Source organism: Plasmodium falciparum, assembly GCF_000002765.6.
Source record: "Plasmodium falciparum 3D7 genome assembly, chromosome: 13".
In the NCBI taxonomy this organism is placed as follows: domain Eukaryota; phylum Apicomplexa; class Aconoidasida; order Haemosporida; family Plasmodiidae; genus Plasmodium; species Plasmodium falciparum.
The window spans coordinates 2,795,883-2,802,500 of NC_004331.3; the positions used below are offsets into that span (position 1 = coordinate 2,795,883).

General features: G+C 20.8%; 3 non-coding genes across 3 annotated transcripts; all 3 read left to right on the forward strand.

The window, feature by feature from the left end:
• The first annotated feature begins 236 nt into the window (after window positions 1-236).
• Window positions 237-1,262, forward strand: PF3D7_1370800. Its single transcript, XR_002966677.1, has one exon. It is a non-coding gene; the product is annotated as an uncharacterized ncRNA (non-coding RNA).
• A 362-nt stretch (window positions 1,263-1,624) lies between these two features.
• Window positions 1,625-2,221, forward strand: PF3D7_1370900. Its single transcript, XR_002966678.1, has one exon. It is a non-coding gene; the product is annotated as an uncharacterized ncRNA (non-coding RNA).
• Window positions 2,222-4,121: 1,900 nt separating this feature from the next.
• PF3D7_1371000 lies at window positions 4,122-6,272 on the forward strand. Its single transcript, XR_002966679.1, has one exon. It is a non-coding gene; the product is annotated as an 18S ribosomal RNA (ribosomal RNA).
• The last annotated feature ends 346 nt before the right edge of the window (window positions 6,273-6,618 follow it).

Consider the following 6,618-nt stretch of genomic DNA (forward strand, 5'->3'; position numbering starts at 1 on the left):
AGTAGGAGTGTAAAATATATATCAGTAGTAGTCAGAAAACGTCGGTTTTGTATGTATATATATATATGTAATATATATATATATATATATATATATATATATATATATATATATATCTTATTATAGATATGTATACATATATCTTATTTGAGGTATGTATACTCATATCTTATTTGAGGTATGTATACATATATCTTATTTGAGGTATGTATACTCATATCTTATTTGAGGTATGTATACTCATATCTTATTTGAGGTATGTATACTCATATCTTATTTGAGGTATGTATACACATATTTTTTTTATAGGTTTGTATACACATATCTTATTAGAGGTATGTATACACATATTTTTTTTTATAGGTTTGTATACCCATATCTTATTAGAGGTATGTATACACATATGTTGTTAGAGGTATGTATACACATATGTTGTTAGAGGTATGTATACACATATGTTGTTAGAAATATGTATACACATATGTTGTTAGATGTATGTATACACATATCTTATTAGAGGTATGTATACACATATGCATATTTTACAATTAAGTAAAATATGTCATATGACTTTTAATTTCAGACTTAATAAATTTTTCAGATTTACAAATTGAACAAGATTCAAAAGGATTTAACTTTTATCTATCATATAGTTATAGTTAATTCTTTTGAAGATTGAGTATTCAGAATGTATAACATTTTTTTGTTATAAGAAGAAAGGATTATTTTTATTATCCATGTGTAAGTTTATGTAAATTGAATAAATTTTTACTTGTTATTATTAGAAAAAAATAAAAAGTAAAAAGTAAAAAATAAAAAAAAAAAAGTAAAAAGTAAAAAAAAAAAAGTAAAAAGTAAAAAAAAAAAGTAAAAAGTAAAAAGTAAAAAAGTAAAAAGTAAAAAAGTAAAAAGTAAAAAGTAAAAAAGTAAAAAAAAAAAAAGTAAAAAAAAAAAATTAAAAAAAAAAAAAGAAAAAAAAAAAAAAAAAAAAAAAAAAAAAAAAAAAAAAAAAAAAGTAAAAAAAAAAAAAGTAAAAAAAAAAAAAGTAAAAAAAAAAAAAGTAAAAAGTAAAAAGTAAAAAAAAATAAAAAAAAAAAGTAAAAAAAAAAAAAAAAAAAAGTAAAAAAAAAGTAAAAAAAAAAAAAAAAAAAAGTAAAAAAAAAAAAAAAAAAAAAAAAAAAAAAAAAAAAAAAAAAGTAAAAAAAAAAACCTATTTATATATATACTTATTTTTTATTTTATGCATATACGCATTCATATACATCACATTTATGCTTGTGTTATAGTGTTTTTACATATACAAAAAAAGTTCACTCTCCTAATGTAAAGAGGTGAATGAACTTTATTGTTGGATGATATTGTATTTTAATTAAAGTAAATAATTAAAATATATGGGAAGTGTGTGGGTATGGAAGGCAGTATAAATATTGATTGGATAATGGTATTAATGTTATGTATGTATTTATCGTTGAAAATCAGAAGAAATAATATATATATGTTTGTCTAAATAAATAATGTATTGTTAGATGAATGAATATATCATTATTAATAGCGTGAAAATATATAATTAAAATTTACATGAATAAAAATTTTTTGTACGTCTTAAATTCATAATTAAATGTGTTACATGAATAAATATTTTTTAAAAAGTCTTAAATTCATAATTAAATGTGTGTTACATGAATAAAAAATTAACAATTAGTCTTAAATTCATAATTAAATGTGTTACATGAATAAAAAATTAACAATTAGTCTTAAATTCATAATTAAATGTGTTACATGAATAAATATTTTTTTAATTAGACTTAAATATATAAAATTAATGATTACATGAATAAATATTTTTTTTAATAAGACTTAAATATATAAAATTAATGATTACATGAATAAATATTTTTTTAATAAGACTTAAATATATAAAATTAATGATTACATGAATAAATATTTTTTTAATAAGACTTAAATATATAATTAATTGTTACATGAACGAATATGTGCAGTTATACAAATAAACATAACGCTAAATAATATTAATAATGATATATTCAAGATTAAATAACGATATGGCGGAGGAATAATGACAAGACAAATAAGTAATAGTATATATTAGTATATATATGTGTGAAGATGGATAACGAAATATTGAAGAAGGTTGGATTTATTGAAGAAATGAAAATCTATGAAGAAATATATTTGTGTATTAACCTTGGAATATAATATACTGGAACATAAAAATTTATAACTTTTTTTTTTTTTTTTAATTTTTTATGTGTCAATATATATATATATATATATATATATATTTATATTAATGCTAATAATTTTATTATAACTATTAATAAGATTTATTAAGAATTTTTTTTCCCTATTACATATGATATTTTAATTTTTATTTTTATTTTATTTTAATTTTTTTTTTTATTTTTTTTTATTTTATTTTTATTTTTTTTTTATTTTTTTTTTATTTTTTATAATTAACCAACTAAAAACTATAAAATTTTTATTTTATAGCATAATAAATAAATTATAATATTAAAATTAATTTTCTCTTTTAAAATTAAATAATATAAGAATTTTAAAAAATACTTTTGTGAAAAATCAAAAGGCAAACATTTCAATTTCAAGTATAATTTCTTTTCCTACTTTCCTTATATCATTTACAATATTTAACCTCCATATAAATATATATATATATATTTAGGGTTTAATGTTAGGTTTTATTCTTTAGGTTTTATTCTTTAGGTTTTTTAACTTTTGGTTCTAAAATAAATTTGGAAAAATATATATATGTATTAAATATATAAAAAAAAATAGACCATTTCATTAAAATTTTCATTTCATATGGATTTGTAAGTTTTTTTTTGAAGAAAAAAAAAATATATCTTAATATAAAAGCATATTATAATAATGTATTAAGTTAATAAACATAATTGATAATCTGTTAAATTTTATACTATATAATAATTTGAGTTAATAATTGATATGTGTATGCCACATTATATAAAAATATTAAATATATATATTTAATATTTAATATTATAATGGATACCATAAATGTTTTTATAAAGTTATATAAAATATAAATTGATATATTTATAATAAAAATAATTTTATAAGTGCAAAATAGCTTATTTATAAAACATCATAAGGTTTTATTAAAAGTAAATAGTAATTTTATTTGTTTTTAAGAAAATTGAAATATATTTTATATTTATATTTATAGGATTTTATTATAATACGTACAAAGTACAAACTTAAATATGAACACATGTATTTTTATTTATAATATGTTATTATTATAAATAATTAATGATGTATGTACGGAATTTATATATTTGTAATATAAATTTATAAAAGAAAACAATAGTACTTTAGTTTTTCTTTTTGTATATGAATAATATGAATATGTAATATGAGTTTTTCATTTTATATATATAAATTATTTATCACACATAAAACAAAAATAAGAAATTATTATTATTGTATATATTTTATATAACATTAATATATATTATTATGTTTTTTTTAAATATATATATATATATATATATATATATATATATATATATATTTTTATAGATAGAGACGGAGGTAACATATATATTTATGATATAAAATTATAAAATTATGATAATAAATATATTTTTTATCTATGCATAATATACTTAAATATATATTTTGAGTTCTTCATTTTGTATATATATATTATTCATAGCACAAAAAATGTACTTATTATTTAATATTTTATATAACCTTATAATAACTATATTTGTTCTCTTTCTATAAATATATATATATATATATATATATATATATATATATATATAAGAAAAATATATTAATATATATTATAAAATTATAAAATATTCAATTATAATAATTTTTTTTTTTTTTTTTTATTGTGTTGTCTATGAATAATATATATAAATATACATTTTGAGTTCTTCATTCTGTATATATATATTATTCTTAGTACATACAACAAAAGTGAAGCAAAAAGTAAATTATTTTAATTATTTTTTTCGAATGTAAAAGATTATTACAAATATATATGTTGCAAATATTATAAGTTTATATTAGAATGTGAATAATTTAATGATTATAATATATAATATATATAGTAACCTGGTTGATCTTGCCAGTAGTCATATGCTTGTCTCACAGATTAAGCCATGCAAGTGAAAGTACATATGTAAATAATATATTGAAACTGCGAACGGCTCATTAAAACAGTTATAATCTACTTGATGTTTTTAATATAAGGATAACTACGGAAAATCTGTAGCTAATACTTGTGAAAATACCTTTTGATATATACATATGTATGTATCATTAAGGTATGTATTTGTTAGATATAAGAATAAAATAAATATAATTGAATTATAACAAAGAAGAAACACATAAAATATGTGTATTATCAATCGAGTATCTGACCTATCAGCTTTTGATGTTAGGGTATTGACCTAACATGGCTATGACGGGTAACGGGGAATTAGAGTTCGATTCCGGAGAGGGAGCCTGAGAAATAGCTACCACATCTAAGGAAGGCAGCAGGCGCGTAAATTACCCAATTCTAAAAAAGAGAGGTAGTGACAAGAAATAACAATACAATATCGAAAAATGATTTTGTAATTGGAATGATAGGAATTTACAAGGTTCCTAGAGAAACAATTGGAGGGCAAGTCTGGTGCCAGCAGCCGCGGTAATTCCAGCTCCAATAGCATATATTAAAATTGTTGCAGTTAAAACGTTCGTAGTTGAATATTAAAGAATCCGATGTTTCATTTAAACTGGTTTGGGAAAACCAAATATATTATATATTTTGCTTTGTTCAAAATAAGGTTTTCTAATAAATTATGTTTTTATCAGATATGACAGAATCTTTTTTAAAATCTCTTCAATATGCTTTTATTGCTTTTGAGAGGTTTTGTTACTTTGAGTAAAATTAAGTGTTCATAACAGACGGGTAGTCATGATTGAGTTCATTGTGTTTGAATACTACAGCATGGAATAACAAATATGAATAAGCTAATTATTTTTTTTTTTCATAATTTTTTTTGATATTCTTATTAGCTTAGTTACGATTAATAGGAGTATCTTTGGGGGCATTCGTATTCAGATGTCAGAGGTGAAATTCTAAGATTTTCTGGAGACGGACTACTGCGAAAGCATTTGCCTAATCTATTTCCATTAATCAAGAACGAAAGTTAAGGGAGTGAAGACGATCAGATACCGTCGTAATCTTAACCATAAACTATACCGACTAGGTGTTGGATGAATATAAAAAATATATAAATATGTAGCATTTCTTAGGGAATGTTGATTTTATATTAGAATTGCTTCCTTCAGTACCTTATGAGAAATCAAAGTCTTTGGGTTCTGGGGCGAGTATTCGCGCAAGCGAGAAAGTTAAAAGAATTGACGGAAGGGCACCACCAGGCGTGGAGCTTGCGGCTTAATTTGACTCAACACGGGAAAACTCACTAGTTTAAGACAAGAGTAGGATTGACAGATTAATAGCTCTTTCTTGATTTCTTGGATGGTGATGCATGGCCGTTTTTAGTTCGTGAATATGATTTGTCTGGTTAATTCCGATAACGAACGAGATCTTAACCTGCTAATTAGCGGTAAGTACACTATATTTTTATTTGAAATTGAATATAGGTAATTATACATGTTTATTCAGTGTTCAAATTAGGATATTTTTTTATTAAAATATTCTTTTCCCTGTTCTACTATAATAATTTGTTTTTTTTTACTCTATTTCTCTCTTCTTTTAAGAATGTACTTGTTTGATTAAATAAAGCTTCTTAGAGGAACAGTGTGTATCTAACACAAGGAAGTTTAAGGCAACAACAGGTCTGTGATGTCCTTAGATAAACTAGGCTGCACGCGTGCTACAATGATATATATAACAAGTTGTTAAAAATGTACTTATAAATAAGTGTGTACAGTTTTTCCTGTACTGAAAAGTATAGGTAATCTTTATCAGTATATATCGTAATTGGGATAGATTATTGCAATTATTAATCTTGAACGAGGAATGCCTAGTAAGCATGATTCATTAGATTGTGCTGACTACGTCCCTGCCCTTTGTACACACCGCCCGTCGCTCCTACCGATTGAAAGATATGATGAATTGTTTGGATATGAATTAAAATAATGAAATTTTATATTTCTGATTTTTTCTAGAAGAACTGTAAATCCTATCTTTTAAAGGAAGGAGAAGTCGTAACAAGGTTTCCGTAGGTGAACCTGCGGAAGGATCATTATTAATATGAAACGATTATAAGAAAGAAAAGAAATGTATTAATATTTTTAAAATATAAATACATATTTCTTTTTTTTTAATGTACTTTTTTTATAAAAGGTGTAATATAATAATATTTTAGATATTTTTTACTATTTTATAAAAAAAGTACGAAAATTTGATATTACATAATAAAATTATTTTTTATTAAATAATTTATGGTAATATCAAATTTTCACCAACAATATTGAATACTCAAAATTTTGCATAATTATTTGTTTTATATATATATATATAATATCTTTATGAGTAGTTATATTTTGAAGAAAATTATATTTAATACAATAATATTTTTATAACTTACATTT